The sequence below is a fragment of the Bos indicus genome, chromosome 8 (assembly GCF_029378745.1).
Source record: "Bos indicus isolate NIAB-ARS_2022 breed Sahiwal x Tharparkar chromosome 8, NIAB-ARS_B.indTharparkar_mat_pri_1.0, whole genome shotgun sequence".
Lineage (NCBI taxonomy): Eukaryota > Metazoa > Chordata > Mammalia > Artiodactyla > Bovidae > Bos > Bos indicus.
Genome location: NC_091767.1, coordinates 81,757,486 through 81,780,378, shown reverse-complemented (window position 1 = coordinate 81,780,378; position 22,893 = coordinate 81,757,486). Strand labels below are relative to the sequence as shown.

The 22,893-nt window shown below is 40.0% G+C and overlaps 1 protein-coding gene and 1 long non-coding RNA gene across 32 annotated transcripts in view; both read left to right on the top strand.

Annotated features, from left to right (window-relative positions):
• Positions 1 to 22,893, top strand: part of FANCC (FA complementation group C) — a 343,736-nt gene that overhangs the window by 150,596 nt on the left and 170,247 nt on the right. The gene's annotated exons all lie outside the window — the stretch shown is intronic.
• Positions 1 to 22,893, top strand: part of LOC139184441 (uncharacterized) — a 61,601-nt gene that overhangs the window by 8,765 nt on the left and 29,943 nt on the right. The window contains exon 2 of the long non-coding RNA XR_011567947.1: positions 636 to 22,893. This exon is cut by the window's right edge and continues 29,943 nt beyond it. This is a non-coding gene — a long non-coding RNA (uncharacterized lncRNA). The remainder of the gene's footprint in view (positions 1 to 635) is intronic.

Genomic DNA, 22,893 nt, shown 5'->3' with positions numbered 1-22,893 from the left:
ATTCCTATAGGGCGGATGTGTAATGGGTTTACAACAAAGGAAAGAATTTATTACCTTAAGGGTCTAAAGTTACTAACACCAAGGCCACTACTTATTTTTTCTATATACCAACTATTAATTAATACATATTCAAGGATACAATTCAGGGGATGTGAAAACTTGGCAACAAGCATTGACTCATCAATGAAATCCTTTACTAGTTTATTCTGACAGTTTCTAACTCTCTGAGAGGTTCTAAGCTATTTGAATATCTTAAGCTTCCTGTGCCTCTCGAGGCTGGGAGACTGTAAACAATCGTATGCATAGCTGTAGGAGTCTGGGTAAACTTGTCAGGTGAGTTAGAGAGCCATCTGAGGGGTTTGGATTTAAACACTCCTAATTGCCCAGGAACTTTATTAATTGGAGCTGTAAGTTAACTCTGACAGAGAGAGAGAGATGGTGGTAGGGGACAGCCCCCAGTAAAGTCAGAGGTGAGAGCACAAAGCAATAAAGTAGGCAGACTCTGGTTTTTTTGGGGGGTAGATGCTCGAGAATATCCGGGCGGACTCCTGAGGCTCGATCCCGCCTTTGCGTATGCCGAGCCTCCTTCCTCATGACCTTTGTCACGAGTGGAATGCCTCACCGGGTCCCAGCAGGTAACAACACAGGCTTTGATGATGATGATGAAAGTCATTCAGTCGTGTCTGACTCTTTGTGACCCCATGGACTGTATAGTCCATGGAATTCTCCAGGCCAGAATACTGGAGTGGGTAGCCTTTCCCTTCTCCAGGGGATCTTTCCAATCCAGGGATCAAACCCAGGTATCCCACATTACAGGCAGATTCTTTACCAGCTGAGCCACAAGGGAAGCCTAAGAGTCCTGGTGTGGTAGCCTATCCCTTCTCCAGTGGATCTTCCTGACCCAGGAGTCGAATCGGGGTCTTATGCTTTGCAGGTAGATTCTTTACCAACTGAGCTATGAGGGAATGGCCTCTAAAGTACCTGTCATACCTTTTTAAGGATGACATTTAAAATTTTATTGTTGTGAGATTTATTAATCTTTTCCTCTGTGATGAGTAAATTTGTATCTTATTTCAGAAAATTTATCCCACTTCAGAATCATGAAAACCTACATTATCTTCTTAAAAAATATTTATTTGTGTTTCCCATTTATGTCTGTGATCTACCTGTAACTGTTTCATTGTGTGACTTAAGGTAGGAGTCTATTTTCACTTTGTTTCCACATAGATACCTCATTGTCCCAGTACCATCATTGAAGAGTCTTTATTCTTTCAGTGAATCACAGTTTGTTGTGATACACATAGTCAAAGGCTTTAGTGTAGTCAGTGAATCAGAAGTAGATGTTTTTCTGGAATTCCTTTGCTTTCTCTATGATCCAACAGATGTTGGTAATTTGATCTCTGGTTCCTCTGCCTTTTCTAAATCCAGGCTGTACATCTGGAATTTCTTGGTTCATATAATGCTGAGGCCTAGTTTGAAGGATTTTGAGCATTAACTTGCGAGCATGTGAAATGAGTGCAATTGTGCAGTAGTTGGAACATTCTTTGGCATTGCCCTTCTTTGGGATTGGAATGAAAACTGACCTTTTCCAGTCCTGTGGCTACTGCTGGGTTTTCCAAATTTGCTGGCATATTGAGTACAGCACTCCAGCAGCAGCATCTTTTAGGATCTGAAATAACTCAGAGGGCATTCTATCACCTCCACTAACTTTGTTGTAGTGATGCTTCCTAAGGCCCACTTGACCTCACACTCCAGGATGTCTGGGTGTAGGTGAGCAATCACACCATCGTGGTTATCCAGGTCATTAAGATCTTTTTTTGTATAGATTTTTGTGAATTCTTGCCACCTCCTCTGTCTACCCTCTTGAAAAAAAGATGCAGTGATATCTGGGTATTAGCGTTTTTTTTTCTAGTCAGAGATAACTCAGTAGCACTGGATTGCGCCCTGAATGGCTGTTGCAGTTGTCATGTACTGTTCTACGTTCGGATCCTGTGCCTCAACAGCTAACAGTGCCTCCTAAGATAAAGAAAATTCGCTTGCTATTTCCTGTATCATGAATCTCCTTGCTTCTGCAGTTACTCCTTCCTCTTGTCTCTCTTCACTCTTTGTGTTGCACACCAAGGAGTTCAGTGACATTGTCCTCTTGCAGATCTACCCCCAGCTTTTCACTGAGAGTCACTAAATTGCTGAAGACCTCTTTGGACTCTTCATCCATTTTCTCAAATCCACAAAACTCATGAACAAACTGCAAGCAAAGATTCTTCCAAATCCCATTCATTGTGATGGCAGTAACCTCATGCCAGGCAAAGTCAGTGCCTGATTAGTCACTGCCTGATAAAAAGTGTGACATAAATAAATATTTTTTGGAAGTCACTCTAACTCTGTGGTCCATAGGTTGAATGAGTGCCATAGTATTTGGTGGTAGATGCAATACTTTGACATTGGGATGAAGGTCTCCATGAATGGAGCATTGTCAGGCAGCAAAACAGTGTTGAATGGATGTAGTTCTCCAAGCAGTATTTCTCTACCTCCAGGATAAAGTGGTGGAAAAACCAGCCCTGGAAAATGGCCTGCATAAGCAAGGCTTTGGGATTATAATCTTCTACACAACAGGAAGGGAGCCCTTAGCTATGTTTTTAAGGGCTCCTGGGCTCTCTCAATGGATAAACTAAGAGAGGCTTCAGCTTCATATAGCACCAAGCAAGAGTTAGTGTGTCATTTGCTGCATTATAGCCTAGCATCAGCTTTTCCTGCTTACTGAGGTAACTTCAGTTTGACATCCTCTTCCAGTACAGTCCTGTCTCATCCACGTTTAAAACTTGCTCAGGTGAATATGCGCCTTCATCAATACTTCTCAGGGTGGTTCATGAAATTCCTGGACAGCTACCAAATCTGCACTTGCTGCCTTGTCATTTACTTTAATGTTGTGAATGTTGGCTCTGTCCTTGTTCTGATGAAACCAGCCATGGCTGGCATTAAAAGATATGCCCTCTGACTCTTCATCATGTTCCTTCTTCAGATCTTCGTAAAAGCTTTTAGCGTTCCCTTCAGTTGGCATTAAGCTGAATGGGACTTGATCCTACTGCAGCCACACACTGAGAAGTTTCTCCATCTCCTCTAACACTTTTCTATGCTGCTTTGATATTATTGTTGACATCATTAGCACAGCAGACTTCACACATTCCATGATATTATCCTTATTCTTTAGAATCATGCTGATGGTTGAACAATTTGTTTTATAGGTATAGGCGACATCTACCATCTTTTTGCCTCACTCTTCTCTCTCAATTATTTTCACTTTTGATTCCATTGTTATTGCTTGGCACTTCTTAGCAGTACTAGCGACGTCACTGCTGCTTTTACACTTGGTTCTAGACATCCTGGGGTTGAAACAGAGATACTGTATGGTTGTATTGTATACAGTACTGTGCAGTAAAGTCCCCAAAGTACAACCACGTCTAGAGGATGCATGCATGTGACAGTCTACACCAGACATACAAACTCACTTAGCTGACTGGACGTGAGAAAGTTTAAATTTTGAACGTTCATATGTAAGAGACTTACTGTGTATAGTAAAGGTAGTAGATTAATCACTTATAAAGCTAATATGAGGCTTAAAAGACAAAGTAGCTATGATTACAATAATTAGTTAAATGATACACAAAATAAGAATACAAAAAAAATGATATAAAATGTGTTATGGGGAGAGTAAAAATGCAGAGCTTTAGTGCATTCAAATTTGAGTTGTTTTCAACTTAAAATACAGTATTATAAATATGTTACAACTGACATCGATAAAATGCATAGGCTCTTAAGAGACCACATTGAACAACTGAACATACCAATAAAATGGACAACCTAATAGAATGGATAAATTCCTAGAAACATACCACTTATCAACAGTTAATCATTAAGAAATGGAAAATCTCAATATTCCAATTACCAGTAAGAGGATTGATTCAGTAATTAAAATTCTCCCAACAATCAAAAGTTTAGAACCAGATGGCTTCACCGGTGAATTATAGTGATAGTGAAGTCGCTCAGTCATGTCCGACTCTTTGCGACCCCATGGACAGTAGCCAACCAAGCTCCTCCATCCATGGGATTTTCCAGGCAAGAATACTGGAGTGGGTTACCATTTCCTTCTCCAGGAGATCTTCCTGACCCAGGGATCGAACCAGAGTCTCCTGCATTGTAGGCAGACGCTTTACCATCTGAGCCACCTGAATTATACAAAGCATTAAAAAAAAAAGAATCAAATTACCAAAATATACAAGAGGAGGTAATACTTCCCAACTCATATTGTGAGACAAAGATTACCTTTATAACAAAACCAGATAAAGACATCACAAAAAACTTATGGTCTAGTATCTGTGATGAATATAGATGCAAATATCCTCAATATAATTTTAGCAAGCTGAATTCAAGAATACATTAAAAAGATCATACACCAAGATGACGTGGTATTTACTCTGGGATTTTTCATCATTTGCAAATCAGATCAGTTTAGTCACTCAGTTGTGTCCAACTCTTTGAAACTCCATGGACTACAGGATGCCAGGCCTCCCTGTCCATCGCCAACTCCCAGAGTTTACTCAAACTCATGTCCATTGAGTCAGTGATGCCATCCAACCACCTCATCCTCTGTCATCCCCTTCTCCTCTTGCCTTCAATCTTTCCCAGCATCAGGGTCTTTTCCAGTGAGTCAGTTCTTCACATCAGGTAGCCCAAGTATTGGAGTTTCAACTTCAGCATCAGTCCTTCCAATGAACACTCAGGACTGATTTCCTTTAGGATGGACTGGTTGGATCTCCTTACAGTCCAAGAGACTCTCAAGAGTCTTCTCCAACACCACAGTTCAAAAGCATCAATTCTTTGATGCTCAGCTTTCTTTATAGTCCAACTCTCACATCCATACATGACTATTATAAAAACCATAGCTTTGACTAGACGGACCTTTGTTGGCAAATGAATGTCTCTACTTTTTAATATACTGTCTAGGTTGGTCATAACTTTTGTTCCAAGGAGCAAGCCTCTTTCCATTTAATGGCTGCAGTCACCATCTGCAGTGATTTTGGAGCACAAAAAAATAAATGTTTCTCACTGTTTCCCCATCTATTTGCCATGAAATGATGGGACCAGATGCCATGATCTTAGTTTTCTGAATGTTGAGTTTTAAGCCAACTTTTTCACTCTCCAGTTTTATGTTCATCAAGAGGCTCTTTAGTTCTTCTTCACTTTCTGCCATAAGGGTGATGTCATCTGCGTATCTGAGGTTATAGATATTTCTCCCGGCAACCTTAATTCCAGCTTGGCTTCGTCCAGCCCAGCATTTCTCATGATGTACTCTGCATGTAAATTAAATAGGCAGGGTGACAATATACAGCCATGATGCATTCATTTCCTGATATGGAACCAGTCTGTTGTTCCATATCTAGTTCTAACTGTTGCTTCCTGACCTGCATACAGATATCTCAGGAGGCAGGTTAGGTGGTCTGGTATTCCCATCTCTTGAAGAATTTTCCAGAGTTTGTTGTTGTCCACACAATCAAAGGCTTTGGCATAGTCAATAAAACAGAAGTAGATATGTTTCTGGAACTTCCTGCTTTTTCTATGATCCAGTGGATGTTGGAAATTTGATCTCTGGTTCCTCTGCCTTTTCTAAATCCAGCTTGAACATCTGGAAGTTCATGGTTCATGTACTGTTGAAGCCTGGCTTAGAGAATTTTGAGCTTTACTTTACTAGTGTGTGAGATGAGTGCAATCATGCGGTAGTTTGAGCATTCTTTGGTGTTTCCTTTCTTTGGGATTGGAATGAAAACTGACCTTTTCCAGTCCTGTGGCCACTGCTGAATTTTCCAAATTTGCTGGCATATTGAGTGCAGCACTTTCACAGCATCATCTTTCAGGATTTGAAATAGCTGAACTGGAATTCCATCACCTCCACTAGCTATGTTCCTAGTGATGCTTCCTAAGGCCCACTTGACTTTGCATTCCAGAATGTCTGGCTCTAGGTTGGTGATCACACCATCATGATTATATGGGTCATGAAGATCTTTTTTGTATAGTTTTTCTGTGTATTTTTGCCACCTCTTAATCTCTTCTGCTTCTGTTAGGTCCATACCATTTCTGTCCTTTATTGAACCCATCTTTGCATGAAATGTTCCCTTGGTATCTCTAATTTTCTTGAAGAGATCTCTAGACTTTCCCATTTTGTTGTTTTCCTCTATTTGTTTGCACTGATCACTGAGAAAGGCTTTTTACCTCTCCTTGCTATTCTTTGGAACTCTGCATTTAAATGCATTCAAACTCTGCATTCAAATTTGCAAATCATTCAATATGATTCCCTGGTGGTGCAGATGGTAAAGAATTTGCCTGTAGTGCAGGAGACCTGGCTTCGATCCCTGAGTCAGAAAGATCCCTTAAAGAAGGAACTGGCTACCCACTCCAGTATTCTTACATGGAGAATTCCATGGACAGAGGAACCTGGTGGGCTACAGTCCATGGAGTCGAAAAGAGTCAGACACGACTGAGTGATTAACAATATGATACACCATGTTAACAAACTGAGGGTTGAAATCATATATCCTTTCAATAGATGCAGAAAAAGCACTTGTCAAATTCAACATCCATGTATGATAAAAACTCCCAGCATAGTGAGAGTAGAGGGAATGTGCCTCATTGCCCTTCTTTGGGACTGGAATGAAAACTGACCTTTTCCAGTCATTGTGGCCATTGCTGAGTTTTCCAAATTTGCTGCCATATTGAGTGAAACACTTTCACAGCATTATATTTTAGAATTTGAAATAGCTCAACTGGAATTCCATCACCTCCACTAGCTTTGTTCATAGTGATGCTTCCTAAGGCCCACTTGACTTCACATTCTAGGATGTCTGGCTCTGGGTCACACCATTGTGAATATCTGGGTCATGATTTTTTTTTGTACATTTCTTCTGTGTATTCTTGCCACCTCTGCTTAATCTCTACTGCTTCTGTTAGGTCCATACCATTTCTGTGCTTTATTGAGCCCATCTTTGCATGAAATATTCCCTTAGTATATCTAATTTTCTTGAAGAGATCTGTAGTCTTTCCAATTCTCTTGTTTTCCTCTATTTCTTTGCATTGGTCACTGAGGAAAGCTTTCTTATCTCTCCTTGTTATTCTTTGGAACTCTGTATTCAAATGAGTATATCTTTCCTTTTCTCCTTTGCTTTTCACTTCTCTTGTTTTCACAGCTATTTATAAGGCCTCCTCAGACAGCCATTTTGCTTTTTTGCATTTCTTTTTCTTGGGTTGGTTTTGATCCCAGTTTGCTGTACAATGTCACGAGCTTCCATCCATAGTTCATCAGGCACTCTGTCTATCAGATCTAGTCCCTTAAATCTATTTCTCACTCCACTGTATAATCATAATGGATTTGATTTAGGTCATACCTGAATGGTCTAGTGGTTTTCCCCACTTTCTTCAATTTAAGTCTGAATTCGGCAATAAGGAGTTCATGAACTGAGCCACAGTCAGCTCCTGGTCTTGTTTTTGTTGACTGTATAGCGCTTCTCCATCTTTTGCTGCCAAGAATAATCAGCCTGATTTCAGTGTTGGCCATCGGTGATGTCTATGTGTAGTCTTCCCCTGTGTTCTTGGAAGAGGGTGTTTGTTATGACCCTGTACTGCATTCTTGAAAGTTGCTAGTAGAGTAAATGGTGAAAATCGTTCTCACAAGGAGAAAAAGGTATGGTGATGGACGGTAACTAGACTTAATGCAGTGGTCATTTCACAGTGTACAGAAGTACAGGATCAAATATTGTGCACTCAGAGGGGAAAAAAGTGATTCTTGAGTGAACCCCAAATTGTGTTTTGTTACTTTTAGTGTAACACATCAGCATCAGGGCATTTCTACAGAAAGCATTCTGCTTTGCTAGGAAATCAGTGTTTTTAGATACAATGGTGTTTTATACCTCAATGTTTAAGAGAGGTAGGGGACTCAGACTGAGAAGGCCATGGCACCCCACTCCAGTACTCTTGCCTGGAAAATCCCATGGACGGAAGAGCCTGGTAGGCTGCAATCCATGGGGTCGCTAAGAGTCGGACACGACTGAGCGACTTCACTTTCACTTTTCACTTTCATGCATTGGAGAAGGAAATGGCAACCCGCTCCAGTGTTCTTGCCTGGAGAATCCCAGGGATGGGAGAGCCTGGTGGCTGCCATCTATGGGGTCGCACAAAGTCGGACACGACTGAAGCGACTTAGCAGCAGCAGCAGCAGGGGACTCAGAGGAAATAGACAGTGGGTTTGGTGCAGCATAACTGCACTAGGTATTGGTCAGCCAGGGGAACATGATTATGTCTGTGTTATTGGTGATTTCTACTATTATTTGTTTTTGTTCTGTTTTGGATTTGAAAATGCTAGCCTGGTGCAGCTAGGATATCAAAATTTAGGGAAAGAATAATTGTCCACATTTGAATGGTATTTTAAAAGTGAAAATAGCATTTTTCTGGGGGTGATTAATAGAACAGGAGAGGCAAGGGGAAATTCTGGGAAAAGACTAGAATGAAACCTTATTTGTTCAAAATATACAGTGAATAAATAATGAATTCAACAAAATACTTTTAGTTTCTTAAAAGTTGCATTTATTGTTATTGTTCCTTAGTCCCTTAGTCGTGTCCAACTCTTTGTGACCCCATGGACTGCAGCACACCAGGTTTCCCTGTCCTTCACTATCTCCTGGAGTTTGCTCAAACTCATGTCCATTGAGTCAGTGATGCCATCCAACCATCTCATTCTCTGTTACACCCTTCAGTCTTTCCCAGCATCCAAGTCTTTTCTATTGAGTCGGCTCTTTGCATCAGGTGGCCAAAGTACTGGAGCTTCAGCTTTAGCATCAGTTCTTCCAATGAATATTCAGGGTTGATTTCCTTTTAGATTGAGGATCTGATCTCCTTGCAGTCCAAACGACTCTCAATAGTCTTATTGAACATCACAGTTCAAAAGCATCAATTCTTTGTCACTCAGCCTTCTTTATGATTCAGCTCTCACGTATATCACTTAACTACTGGGAAAACCACGGCTTTGAATATGTGGACCTTTGTTGACAAAGTGATGTCTCTATTTTTTAACACATTGTCTAGGTTTGTCATAGCTTTTCTTCAAAGAAGCAAGCGTCTCTTAATTTTATGGCTGTAGTCAGCTTCTGCAGTGATTTTGGATCCCAGGATGAGCAAAAATTGCTTTAATTCATACTTTATTGTAAACATAGTTGTTTTTTCCACTCACTGTGCAACTTATGTTTTGAAAGATGTGTTTGAAGAGGGTGTCCTTTAAAAGACCATCGTCAACATCATGGTGACATAAGACTTCCCTCAGTTTAGTCTCCCTATGACGTCTATAATTTGACAACTGTCTGTGAACAAAAGTGCCTCTGTGGGAGCTGTGGGATCTAGCACCATATACTGAGTGACCCAGGAGGAGTCTTACTGTTGGAGGATGGAGAGGATGAAAGTGCCCATTGAAATAAGAAGGCATCTTAAGATCGAAAAATGAGTCAGGCAGCTCCATGTAATCAGTGGAGCAGTTTATTATAGGGTAAGTTACTCACAGATGGAGTCTATGTTGGGTGGATAATGATCCAGAAGCATTCACAGATCCACTCTGCATTGCTCAGGGGCCATAAAGTTAAAATTAACTTAAGGTATGGGGACAGGTGCTTGAAAATAGGATCTGCAGTCCTAAGTGAAGATTTATGAATAGGTAACTAGTCTTGTGAACTCCAGCAATGTGTCAGGAAAGGTTTTCATCATTGTTTGGGAACTAGAATCCACTTTGTCCTAATGATTATTAAACAATATCCTTTAAGTACAAAGCCCTTGACAACAGAGTAGAGATTCACTGCACAGTACAGTTCTGGGTAGGGTCAGTGAAAAGACAGGAGAAACTGTATGGACCCAAAGTAGCATCAAATATGCTAACAGCCATATGCTTGGTCACCTGTGTAGAAATAGGGTAAAAGGCAGGAAAACTCTGGGTTTGGAAGGGAACAGCAGGAGCCTGTGAACCTGCTCCATTTCTGGGGCACCTGGAAAACACTGACTTGGGCAGATACTGATGAATTCAGGAGCCTCATGGAAACCTAAGCTTCTAGAGGAGAAATTCCACTACTTTGTTGGAGAAAAAATAAATTTGGACACAGTGGAGTGGGGCCTCTGTGAGAAAGAACAAGTTGAAAATGGAACTCTAAGGCAAATGAAGCAACCCCAGTCGCTACGATGATCTCTGATTTTATGTTGGTATGGACTGTGATTTCAGACATTAGAGATTTAGAATCAGAGGAAATGTGGCTGGATTTTCAGCCAGTTTCTTTAGCATGAATGGTAAGACTAGGCCTGAAGAGCCTCTAGGAAGAGACAAAAATGTTAAAACATAATAGATCATGTAGTTCTCGTTGAATATAAATTATATTACTTTTCTTATAAGCTAGGAAACCTTGAGCATTCTTATTTATAAATAAATTAGAATATACTGTATATCATATATATTTATGCATACCACTAAGCATAATATCTAGGGAGTTGAGAGGGAAAGAGACTAAATTCTTTTTTATTGTCTTTTTTCGGGTTACTTATTTGAGCCTTACTGACTTCACCTAGAAACGGAGATTATAGCAGATTCTACCTGATTAATTTTTTTGAAAATTAAATGAAATAATCTATGTAAAGCCCTTAAAAGAGAAAGAAAGAAAAAGAGGGAGGGAGGGAGGAAGGAAGAAGGCATCCTTCCCAGCCTCTGTACATTTTCAGTATTTTGCACACTTCTGAGGTGAGATCATGATATATTTGTCACCTCACACTCATTTCCATAGTAGCAGGCTGAAATGGCTTAAACCAAAATAATGAGTGTCACCACAAGATCTTGCCAAAAGAGAGAGTGGCCTTCAAGTGACACCTGACATCCCATATTATAGTTTGCCATACAGTAAAAGAGTGGCCAATATAAATTTCTTTGCTAAATATCCCTTTCTCTGATGTGTATCCCCACAAAAACTCTTCTTCAAGTCAGTTATGAGTGGTATACCTCTTGTTTTCTTCACATTTGAAGCTTTCATATATAGTATAACCTTGATTTGGTGAATCATTTTTTAAAAAGCTTCTTTGCAGCATTCTTGGGAAAAGTGACATAACTTAGATATTTTATGGACGTGGTTTTCACTTTCTGCAAATACTGCAGTGTAGGCCATTTCAGGAAAATAATGTACAAGGATAAACTAATGTTCTAAAAATACTGTTTGCTAAGACTTGCAGATTCAAAGGTTCAGGCTTAAAACTGAATACTATAATAAAAAGTCAAATTGTTAAAATGGAGTGTAGTTACAGTAAAAAAAAAAAAAAAAAAAGACTTTCCTACTGAGGTTAGACAGTTTTGCAGTGAAGATGATGGTCCTTTATTCTCCAATAGGCCAGATGCAATGTAGAAAGCAAGATCTGTGCTTCTCCAGACTTCTGCCCATGAAAACAGCCTTGACCTGGTAAAATCACCCACTCACGTGAAAAGCATTTAGACTTGGCCCACAGTTCAAATAGTATGTGTGATTGCACTGTGTCTACACTTCCTACAGCAGAACACTGGTAGTGACCAGTGACAGAAAGGTCTTTCACTGTCCTCCAAGCTGCTGGGGGCATCAGAAGGCAGAATTTTCTTCATGTGGCTTTGGAAAAATATTTCCACTTTTTCTTAATTGAATATTTAAAAAATTTATATTACTAAAAAAATTTAAGGAAGCACTGTTTAAGCAGTACTTGTCACTTTGTGTGCTGTGCTTAGTCGCTCACTCTTGTCCAGCTCTTTGTGACCTCATGGACTGTGGCCTACCAGGCTCCTCTGTCTATGGGATTCTCCAGGCAAGAATCCAGGAGTGGATTGCCATGCCCTCCTGCAAGGGAGCTTCTTAGTTCAGATCTCCTGCATTGCAGGTGGATTCTTTACTGTCTGAGCCACCAGGGAAGCCACTGATCACCTTCAGTTCAGTTCAGTCGTGTCCGACTCATTATGACCCCATGGACTGAAGCACACCAGGCTTCCTTGTCCATCACCAACTCCCAGAGTTTACCCAGACTCAGGTCCATTGAGTCGGTGATGCCATCCAACCACCTGATCCTCTGTTGTCCCCTTCTCCTCCTGCCTTCAATCTTGACCAGAATCAGGGTCTTTTCCAATGAGTCAGTTCTTCGCATCCAGTGGCCAAAGTATTGGAGTTTCAACTTCAGCATCAGTCCTTCCAATGAACACTCAGGACTGATCTCCTTTAGGATGGACTGGTTGGATCTCCTTGCAGTCCAAGGGACTCTCAAGAGTCTTCTCCAACACCACAGTTCAAAAGCATCAATTCTTCGACGCTCAGCTTTCTTCACAGTCCAACTCTCATATCCCTACATGACTACTGGGAAAACCACAGCTTTGACTAGACAGACCTTTGTTGTCAAAGTAATGTCTCTGCTTTTTAATATGCTGTCTAAGTTGGTTGTAACTTTTGTTCCAAAGCACAAGTGTCTTTTAATTTCATGGCTGCAGTCAGCATCTGCAGTGATTTTGGAGCCCCCCAAAATAAAGTCTCTCACTGTTTCCACTGTTTCCCCATCTATTTCCCCTGAAGTGATGGGTCCAGATGCCATAATCTTAGTTTTCTGAATGTTGAGTTTTAAGCCAACCTTTTCACTCTCCTGTTTCATGTTCATCAAGAGGCTCTTTAGTTCTTCACTTTCTGCCATAAGGGTGGTGTCGTCTGCATATCTGAGGTTATTGATATTTCTCCCAGCAATCTTGATTCCAGCTTGTGCTTCATGCAGTCCAGCATTTCTCATGCTGTACTCTGTGTATAAGTTAAATAAGCAGAGTGACAATATACTGCTTTGATGTACTCATTCCCTATTTGAAACCAGTCTGTTGTTCCATGTCCAGTTCTAACTGTTGCTTCCTGACCTGCATACAGATTTCTCAGGAGGCAGATCAAGTGCTATAGTATTCCCATCTCTTGAAGAATTTCCCACAGTTTGTTGTGATCCATACAGTCAAAGACTTTGGCATAGTCAGTAAAGCAGAAGTAGATGTTTTTCTTGAACTCTCTTGCTTTTTCGATGATCCAACAGAAGTTGGCAATTTGATCTTGGTTCCTTTGCCTTTTCTAAATCCAGCTTGAACATCTGGAAGTTCATGGTTCACGTACTGTTGAAGCCTGGCTTGGAGAATTTTGAGCATTACTTTGCTAGCATGTGAGATGAGTACAATAGTGTGGTAGCTTGAGCATTCTTTGGCATTGCCTTTCTTTGGGGTTGGAATGAGTTAAATTCCACAGAATTGAGTTGTGTCTGTTTTCTTTATTGTATTTCTAGCTTATAGCAAGCACAAAATTTAAAATTACTAAAAGGATTAAAATTAAGTAAATTTTAATAATTTTGAAATATGTTCATTCTGTTTTTCCTAAAATATAGATTAGCGCACCTGTTTTGTTTTATTTTGAGACGAATCTGTTTCAGGATCAAACAGGGAAAGAGCCATGAAAGAGGGACAGATTGTTGTGGTGGGGAAGGGCATAGGAAGATGTGTGTATGTACATACGCTCTAAGTCGTCCTAAGCTTACATCTTTAGGTCAGACCTCTCCTCTGAGCTCCAGACTTATAACTGCTTCTTTGATGTCTGCACTCAGATGTCCACGAGCATCCTAAACTGAATATCTCCAAAATGAATTCCTGTCTTTTCCCCAAATTTGTTTTCCCTACAGACCTCCTTAACCCAGTTAAAATCAACCTTCATCCTTCTTATTTTTCAAATCAAAAACTCTGGAGTCATCTGTGGCTATTCTTTTTCTCTTACAATTCAGTTATCAACAAATCTGTGGATTCTCTCTATGAACTACATCCAGAATCTGACTACTTTTCACCAGCTTGAGTGCTACTGCCTCCGTTCAACCTACCATCACTTCTCATCAGGACCACTGCAATGTAGTCTGTCTGTCTTCCTGCTTTCACCTTGCTTTCCTATGGATTCAGCCTGAATGATCTTTTAAAAGATGCCTCTGCTTGTAAGAATTCTTTATCAACAATATATATATATATATCAATTATTTTCTTCCAATGTGGCTTGAATTTTCATTTTCTGATGACTTTTCATTTCCCAATATACTAAAAACTTTGTTTTGATGCAGTACATTTTATCAGTGTAATATCTCTCATAGTTCATATTTTTTTGTGCCCTCAGAAATCTTGTCTGCCCCAAGGTCACAAAGGTTTTCTCCTATGTGTTCTTCTACAAGTATTAGAATTTTAGCATTTCTACTTAGGTCTGTTAATCACTTCAAATTCATTTTTGCATATAGTATAATGTAAAGTTTGAGATTAATTTTTTTTCCACATTATGCATTGGAGAAGGAAATGGCAACCCACTCCATTGTTCTTGCCTGGAGAATCCCAGGGACGGAGGAGCCTGGTGGGCTGCCATCTGTGGGATTACACATAGTCGGACATGATTGAAGTGACTTAGCAGCAGCGGCAGCAGTATCTAATTATTCCAACAATGCTTTTTAGAGACTATCCTTTTCCCATTAAATTTCCTTGGCACATTTGGTGAAAACCAATTGAGTGTGTGTGTGTGTGTGTGTGTGTGTATTGAGGGGTCTGTTTCTGGACTCTCTTGGTCCCTGGTATACATGTAAAGTAATTTCTGAGCTGTGAAAAATTTGTTAGTAACCCGTTTTCCCCAGCACCACTGTATTGCTTGCTCTGTTCTCTGTGCTAAGTCTGTATGTCATATATATATTTCTGTCATTGAATATGTAATATGCTATAACTACTTGTTAATAATAATAATGATAATGAGTATATAAAATATGAAAGCTCCTCTGCTCAAAACTTTCTGATAGCTTCACGTATTATTCAGAGTGCAATGCAGTGTGTGTTTTGCTTACAAGGCCCTGTGTGACCTGGCCCCATGTGCTCTTCCTGATCTTCTCTCCCATTTTCTCACTTCACTCCAGCCATACTGGCCTTGCTATTCTTCATGTATACCCAGCAACCCCCTCCCTGGAGTTTATACAAGTGTTTCCACAACTCTTTCCCAGGGAGCCACATGGTTCTTCTGACACCTCATTCAGGCCACAGTTCTAATACCACCTTATCTGAGAGGCCTTCCTTCTCATCCTGTCTCAAGCACTTGCTCGTCTTATTTTGAACTATTTTTCTTCTTAATGCTGATCATCCTCTAACATACTAATTTTTTTTCTGTCTCCCTGTTACCTTGCAACTAGGTTAGATGTTTCATAACAGCAGAGACTTTATTCTAAAACCTAGTACATACTTTATTATTTGCTGAATTAGTAAATAAATGAGTACGATTTTAGATGGTAAAATATGGTAGTGGTGGTAGGTAGAAGGGGTTTCCACTTGGAAAGAAGAGAATGAACAGAGAGAAGGTTGACCATGGCCAAGAAAATACAAATACTCCTAAAAGTGAATATTTCCTAAGTAAATGTATTTATTTCTTAATTAAATATATGTATTTCCTTAATATATGGATGGATGTTTGAATAGCATCACCGATGCAATGGACATGAACTTGAGCAAACTCCAGGACATGGTGAGGGACAGAGAAGCTTGGCATGCTCCAGTCCATGGGGTCATGAAGAGTTGGACATGACTTGACTACTGAACAGCAACAAATTCCCTCAGTAAACATAAATGCAATAGTGGCTTTACTGTTGAAAATACATTTGAGAGTATATTAGGGCAGAACTTGATACTGATTAATTGTTAGGGAAAGGAGAGAGAAACAGTTAAGAGTAATGTTGAGGTTTGGGAGAACTAATAAACTACACCTCTGTCTTCTCCTGAGATAAGAAACAGTTAAGATGTAAAATATCAGAGGTAGGCAGTTGGAAGTCAAAACATCAGTCCCTTAACTGTTTCAAGATGTAGCTTATTGTTCAGTTGGACTTCTCTGGATTTAGGCTCCTCATCACTGCTAAGACGAACCACTATAGCTATGACTGCCTGCCAAGGAATAAGCCTTCCTGGCTAAGCATGGTTCAACAGTAAATCAGATCACATCCTTTCTTCAGGTGGTAAGTCAGAAAGACACATGGAGAGGAACGTGTGGTACTGAGCATTTTTAGTTTCTTCTCCCAGACTGACCAGTTCTTTTCCTGGAGAGGAGAGAGTGAGGGGATTGAAAGATGATGTCATAGTTTGGGCTCTCTGGGAATCTGACTTTGAGATGGAGTGTGCAGGGAGTGTCTTGGGGAGTGACAGTTGTAGAAGAAAAAGGAAGGAGGCAGGACAACAGAGAGAAAAGATTAGCTGCAATGTAGTCTCAATAGAAGCCTCTGCTGTGCAGGAACAGAGATGGGAGAGCCTTAAGAGCTGTCCTGTTTGGAGAAGGAGGACTGGGCCTTTATACCTCTGTGTTCATCAGTCACTGAGATATGGCCACCTCTGGGAAAGGGACGTGATCTTGGGTAAGGCAGAGACAGCTGAGAATGATGTGACTTCACAACATTCTTCACAGATACCAGAAGTATTCCTTCTCTGCTTTTTCCTCCTAGGGAGTGGGGAGGACATTTTATTTTCTCTGGAAATATGAGGACTGAACAATTTATTTCCCTCTAAGAGAGAACTCCTGGGTGTCTGACTTGGGCATTGTGGTGGATGGTAGTACTATTCACTGAGAAATGTAAGAGGCAGAGAAGGCAGGATCCTTGAAATAAGCCAAGAATGTACAAGAGACAGGAGGAGGAGATCAGGTCATCCCAGCTGTCCCCTATTCCTCTTGCATGCCATGTTCAAGCACATGGTCATGTAGAGAGCCTGTCTTCTCCCCTGCCTTCCTTACTGCTCTTTATTGTCCCTGTACATGCTTGGAACCATAGTGCAGGGAATATAATACAAACTGAGTCCTTTTCCATTTATCTTCATGTCTGTAATTGAATAGAACTGGCTGGGAACAGGGAAAGTGTGAAAAACTTTATAATTTTCTTCATGTATGCTTCCTTGGAAACCACCAGAGCTGTCTGCCATACTGTGTTTGGGCAGTAGAGTCTGGGAGTAGGCTAGGTTCAGCAAATACTTGTAAATCCATAAAACGGCATCTGCCTTACAAAATACAATGTTTTTAGTCTGATAAAGTTTTCTCAACATTTCATAGTTTTGCAGTGTAAATACAATGTTTAGGATTTTTCAGGGCTCTGGAAAATGTGAAAATCACTGCTATTCTCATTCCCAAGTATTTTAAGTTCATTTTATATGATCAGCAGTTCATTGCATATATAATGTCTAGTTGTGAAATTTTTTTTGTCTTTATATGTCCATGTTGTTGAGGAAGTTGAAATACACTGAACTTGTTATTAAACTTCCCATATTGAAAGTTTGCTTCCTCTGAAGGGACAAAATGAGATACCATTTGTGTTCTTGGCTAGGTTTTTCTGTTTTTCATTTCATTTAGATGGAGTTCTGCTTATTATAACTCTAAATCGTATCAGATTGTTTTTTAGTAAGTTGCCACTGCTCAAATAGGCCAGATCAAGACATTTATTGCCAATTAGGAGCAGGATGTTTGAGATGTTTAGTGATGTTCTCCGGATGACCTGTTTTATGTTTTCTGTTTATTTTGTTTTACTTTTGTTTTATGATCATGTTGGCTTTTCCATTAAACTATAACTTTAATTGAGTTGGCTTAGTAAATAGAACATTGACCAGATCCCCTTCTCAGATCTCTCCTCATTCCACTCCCCCCACCCTCACTTCTCTTATTGTGCCCCAACCTTAGTCTGGAGTGAGTGGAATTTTTAGATCTGTGCATTACAGATAAAATATAAGTTTCTAAGCTATAGGCTCACCATATTTCAATCTAAATTGCCTGGATAGTTCTTCTTGGGCTGTTTAGGGATAAATCCCTATGAAGAGCAAATTTAAACAGTAATGTCTGTAGCGAAGTGCATTTCTTAGTGAACGGCCACTGGTGAGGGGCTCTGTGGGTGCCTGTACTGCATGTGGCAGCATGGTCTCTACATCTGGTTTAAAGTTCAGTTATTTCCCAGACTACATGTGTATTTCTTTAGGAGACTAACCTCTCTCTCAGGATCAGACATTATAAGCTGGTAACTATAAGTGACTTACTCTTTTTGACCTAGACATTGTATACTCTGTCTTAGTTTGACTATTGTTCCTATCAGATCTGGTTCTGTTTAACAATATGGACAACATTGGAGTTTCCATAAATTAGCAGCATGACAAAAGAACCAGGCATATTTAAACCCATAAATCTTGATTTCCAGATCTTTTAAAAGCTTTGTGGTTTAAATAGTCCTTTACTCTATGGTAGACATAGCAGTACTTACCAAAATTCTGGCTATCAGAAGGCTTTCATAGTTCAACAGGAACTAAAAAATGACCTCAAATGAGTCACTCTTTTAAGAATCAGAAAATCCAAATCTGTTCTGGCCCTGCTAGTGAGACCTTTTATGAATCACATGCTCTCACTTCTTTGTTTTAAAAAAAAAGAATAACAAATACTGTATGATTCCACTTACATGAAGTATCTAAAGTAGTCAAATTCATAGAAACAAAGTATGGAAGCAGCGGGGAGAGAAAGAGGATTTATTTACAGGGCATAGTTTTAGTTCTGCAAGAAGAAAAGTTCTGGAGATTTATTACACAATAGTATAAATATACTTAATACTACTGAACAGTACATGCAGTACTACTGAATGGTTAAGATGGTGAATTGTATGTTATTTTTATCATAATTTTAAAATGTTTTTATTTTTTAAATTATTAGTGTTACTGTTAATTGAGTGCCTAGTGTGTGCCTTAGAAGCATTATCTCAATAAATATTCACAGCTCCATTAAGTGGGTATTATTACCCTGTTTTATAAATGGGAAAACTCATACTTAGTAAAGTAATCTACTGGCTAATAAGTGGCAGACCATTCTGGATCTAAGTGTGACTCTAAAGCAATTCAAAAAACAGAGCGCTACTGCTCAGCACAAACCAGACTGTGTGTGTGTGTCAGGCCTCAGTCGTCTCTGATGCTTTGAACCCCGTGGACTGTAGCACACCAGGCTCCTCAGTCCATGGAATTCTCTAGATAAGAACAGTGGAGTAGATTGCCATTCCCTTCTTCAGGTGATCTTCCCACCTGAGGGATCAACCCAGGTCTCCCACATTGTGAGCAGATTCTTTACCATCTAAGCCATCAGGGAATCTATGAGTTTATGATTCTTAGATGCCCTGGGGACCCTGCAGAAACCTTGCAAGAAAGAAAAAAAAAGTTTCAATGTTTGGGTGTTCAAAGACTACTCCTTTATCATTTATAGTGAATAAAAATTGCCGTACTAGATTTAGTTTGTGGTACATCAGCAGTTCCAAGTGCTGTTTATGGTAGGCCAAGATGTAAAGAGCGATATTGCATAGGAACCTGGATTGTTAGATCCATGAATCAAGGCAAATTGGAAAGTGGTCAAACAGGAGATGGCAAGAGTGAACATTGACATTCTAGGAATCAGCGAACTAAGATGGACTGGAATGGGTGAATTTAGCTCAGATGACCATTATGTCTACTACTGTGGGCAGGAATCCCTTAGAAGAAATGGAGTAGCCATCATAGTCAACAAAGCAGTCTGAAATGCAGTACTTGGATGCAATCTCAAAAACGACAGAATGATCTCTGTTTGTTTCCAAGGCAAACCATTAAATATCATGGTAATCCAAGTCTATGCCCCGACCAGTAACACTGAAGAAGCTGAAGTTGAACGCTTCTGTGAAGACCTACAAGACCTTCTGGAACTAACACCCCAAAAAGATGTCCTTTTCATTATAGGGGACAGAAATGCAAAAGTAGGAAGTCAAGAAACACCTGGAGTAACAGGCAACTATGAACTTGGAGTACAGAATGAAGCAGGCAAAGACTAATAGAGTTCTGCCAAGAGAACGCACTGGTCATAGCAAACACCCTCTTCCAACAACACAAGAGAAGACTCTACACATGGACATCACCAGATGCTCAACACCAAAATCAGATTGATTATATTCTTTGCAGCCAAAGATGGAGAAGCTCTATACAGTTAGCAAAAACCAGACTGGGAGCTGACTGTGGCTCAGATCATGAACTCCTTATTGCCAAATTCAGACTGAAATTGAAGAAAGTAGGGAAAACCACTAGACCATTCAGGTATGACCTAAATCAAATCCTTTATGATTATACAGTGGAAGTGAGAAATAGATATAAGGGGCTAGATCTGATAAATAGAGTGCCTGATGAACTATGGAATGAGGTTCGTGACATGGTACAGGAGACAGGGATCAAGACCATCCCCAAGAAAAAGAAATGCAGAAAAGCAAAATGGTTATCTGAGGAAGGCTTACAAATAGCTGTGAAAAGAAGAGAAGTGAAAAGCAAAGGAGAAAAGGCAAGATATACCCATTTGAATGCAGAGTTCCAAAGAATAGCAAGGAGAGATAAGAAAGCCTTCCTCAGCGATCAGTACAGAGAAATAGAGTAAAACAATAGAATGGGAAAGACTAGAGATCTCTTCAAGAAAATTAGAGATACCAAGGGAACGTTTCATGCAAAGATGGGCTCGATAAAGGACAGAAATGCTATGGACCTAACAGAAGCAGAAGACATTAAGATGAGGTGGCAAGAATACACAGAAGAACTGTACAAAAAAGATCTTCATGACCCAGATAATCACGATAGTGTGATCATTCATCTAGAAATTCCAGACATCCTGGAATGTGAAGTCAAGGGGGCCTTAGGAAGCATCACTATGAACAAAGCTAGTGGAGGCGATGGAGTTCCAGTTGAGCTATTTCCAATCCTGAAAGATGATGCTGTGAAAGTGCTGCAACTCAATGTGTCAGCAAATTTGGAAAACTCAGCAGTGCCCACAGGACTGGAAAAGGTCAGTTTTCATTCCAATCCTAGAGAAAGGCAATGCCAAAGAATGCTCAAACTACCACACAATTGCACTCATCTCACACGCTAGTAAAGTAATGCTCAAAATTTTCTAAGCCATGCTTCAGCAATACATGAACCGTGAACTTCAGATATTCAAGCTGGATTTAGAAAAGGAATCAGAGAAAGAGGAACCAGAGATCAAATTGCCAACATCTGCTGAGTTGTCGAAAAAGCAATAGAGTTTCAGAAAAACATCTATTTCTGCTTTATTGACTATGCCAAAGCCTTTGACTGTGTATATCACAATAAACTCTGGAAAATTCTGAAGGAGATGGGAATACCAGACCACCTGACCTGCCTCTTGAGACACCTGTATGCAGGTCGGGAAACAACAGTTAGAACTGAACATGGAGCAACAGACTGGTTCCAAACAGGAAAAGGAGTATGTCAAGGCTATATATTGTCACCCTGCTTATGTAACTTATATGCAGAGTATACATCATGAGAAACGCTGGGCTGGAAGAAGCACAAGCTGGAATCAAGATTGCCAGGAGAAATATCAATAACCTCAGATATGCAGATGATACCACCCTTAAGGCAGAAAGTGAAGAGGAACTAAAGAGCCTCTTAATAAAAATGAAAGAGGAGAGTGAAAAAGTTGGCTTAAAGCTCAACATTCAGAAAACGAAGATCATGGCATCCGGTCCCATCACTTCATGGGAAATAGATGGGAAAACAGTGGAAACAGTGAGAGACTTTATTTTTGGGGGCTCCAAAATCACTGCAGATGGTGACTGCAGCCATGAAATTAAAAGACGCTTACTCCTTGGAAGGAAAGCTATGACCATATTAAAAAGCAGAGACATTACCCTGCCAACAAAGGTCTGTCTAGTAAAGGCTATGTTTTTTCCAGTGGTCATGTATGGATGTGAGAATTAGACTATAAAGAATGCTGAGCGCCAAAGAATTGATGCTTTTGAACTGTGGTGTTGGAGAAGACTCTTGAGAGTGCCTTGGACTGCAAGGAGATCCAACCAGTCCATCCTAAAGGAGATCAGTCCTGAATATTCATTGGAAGGACTGATGTTGAAGCTGAAGCTCCAGTACTTTGGCCACCTGATGTGAAGAGCTGACTCATTTGAAAAGCCCATGATCCTGGGAAAGATTAAGTGAAGGAGGAGAAGGGGATGACAGAAGATGAGATGGTTGGATGGCATCACCGACTCAATGGACATGGGTTTGGGTCGACTCCAGAAGTTGGTGATGGATAGGGAAGCCTGGCGTGCTGCGGTTCATGGGGTCGTAAAGAGTCGGACACAACTGAGTAGCTGAAATGAACTGAAGATGTTATTCAAATGTTGGAAAAATTAAGATGCTAATAGTGAGTGCTTCTCTAGAAAGGCTTGGTTCTCAGAGACTGAAAAGGGTTTCCTTTTCATTATATGTATTTCTGCTTTTTGAATTTGTAACAACATATGTTTTGTTGAATGTGTTCCCCGCCAAATTCATGTGTTGAAATCTTAAATGCCAGTACCTTGAAATGTGAACCTATTTGTAAACAGGATCACTGTACATGTAATTAGTTAAGAAGAGGTTTGCTGGAATGGGGTGGGCTGCTAATCCAGTGTGACTCATGACCTTATAAAAAGGGAAAATTTGGACACAGAGGCATACAGGGAGAATGTCATGTGAAGGTGAAGTTAGAGATTGCAATGATACTTCTGTGAGTTAAGGAATGCTGAAGACTGTCGGAAAATCACCACAAACCAGGGCAGAGGCAAGTCACAGTCTTCCTTGCAGAAGGAACAAACTTTGATGACACCTTGATCTCAGACCTCTAGCCTCCAGAGCTGTGAGACAATAAATTTTTGTGATTTTAAGCTACTCAGTTTCTGGTATTTTTTTTTACAGCAGCCCTAGCATCCTACTATAACTTCTAAAGTGAAAAAGGAAAAAAA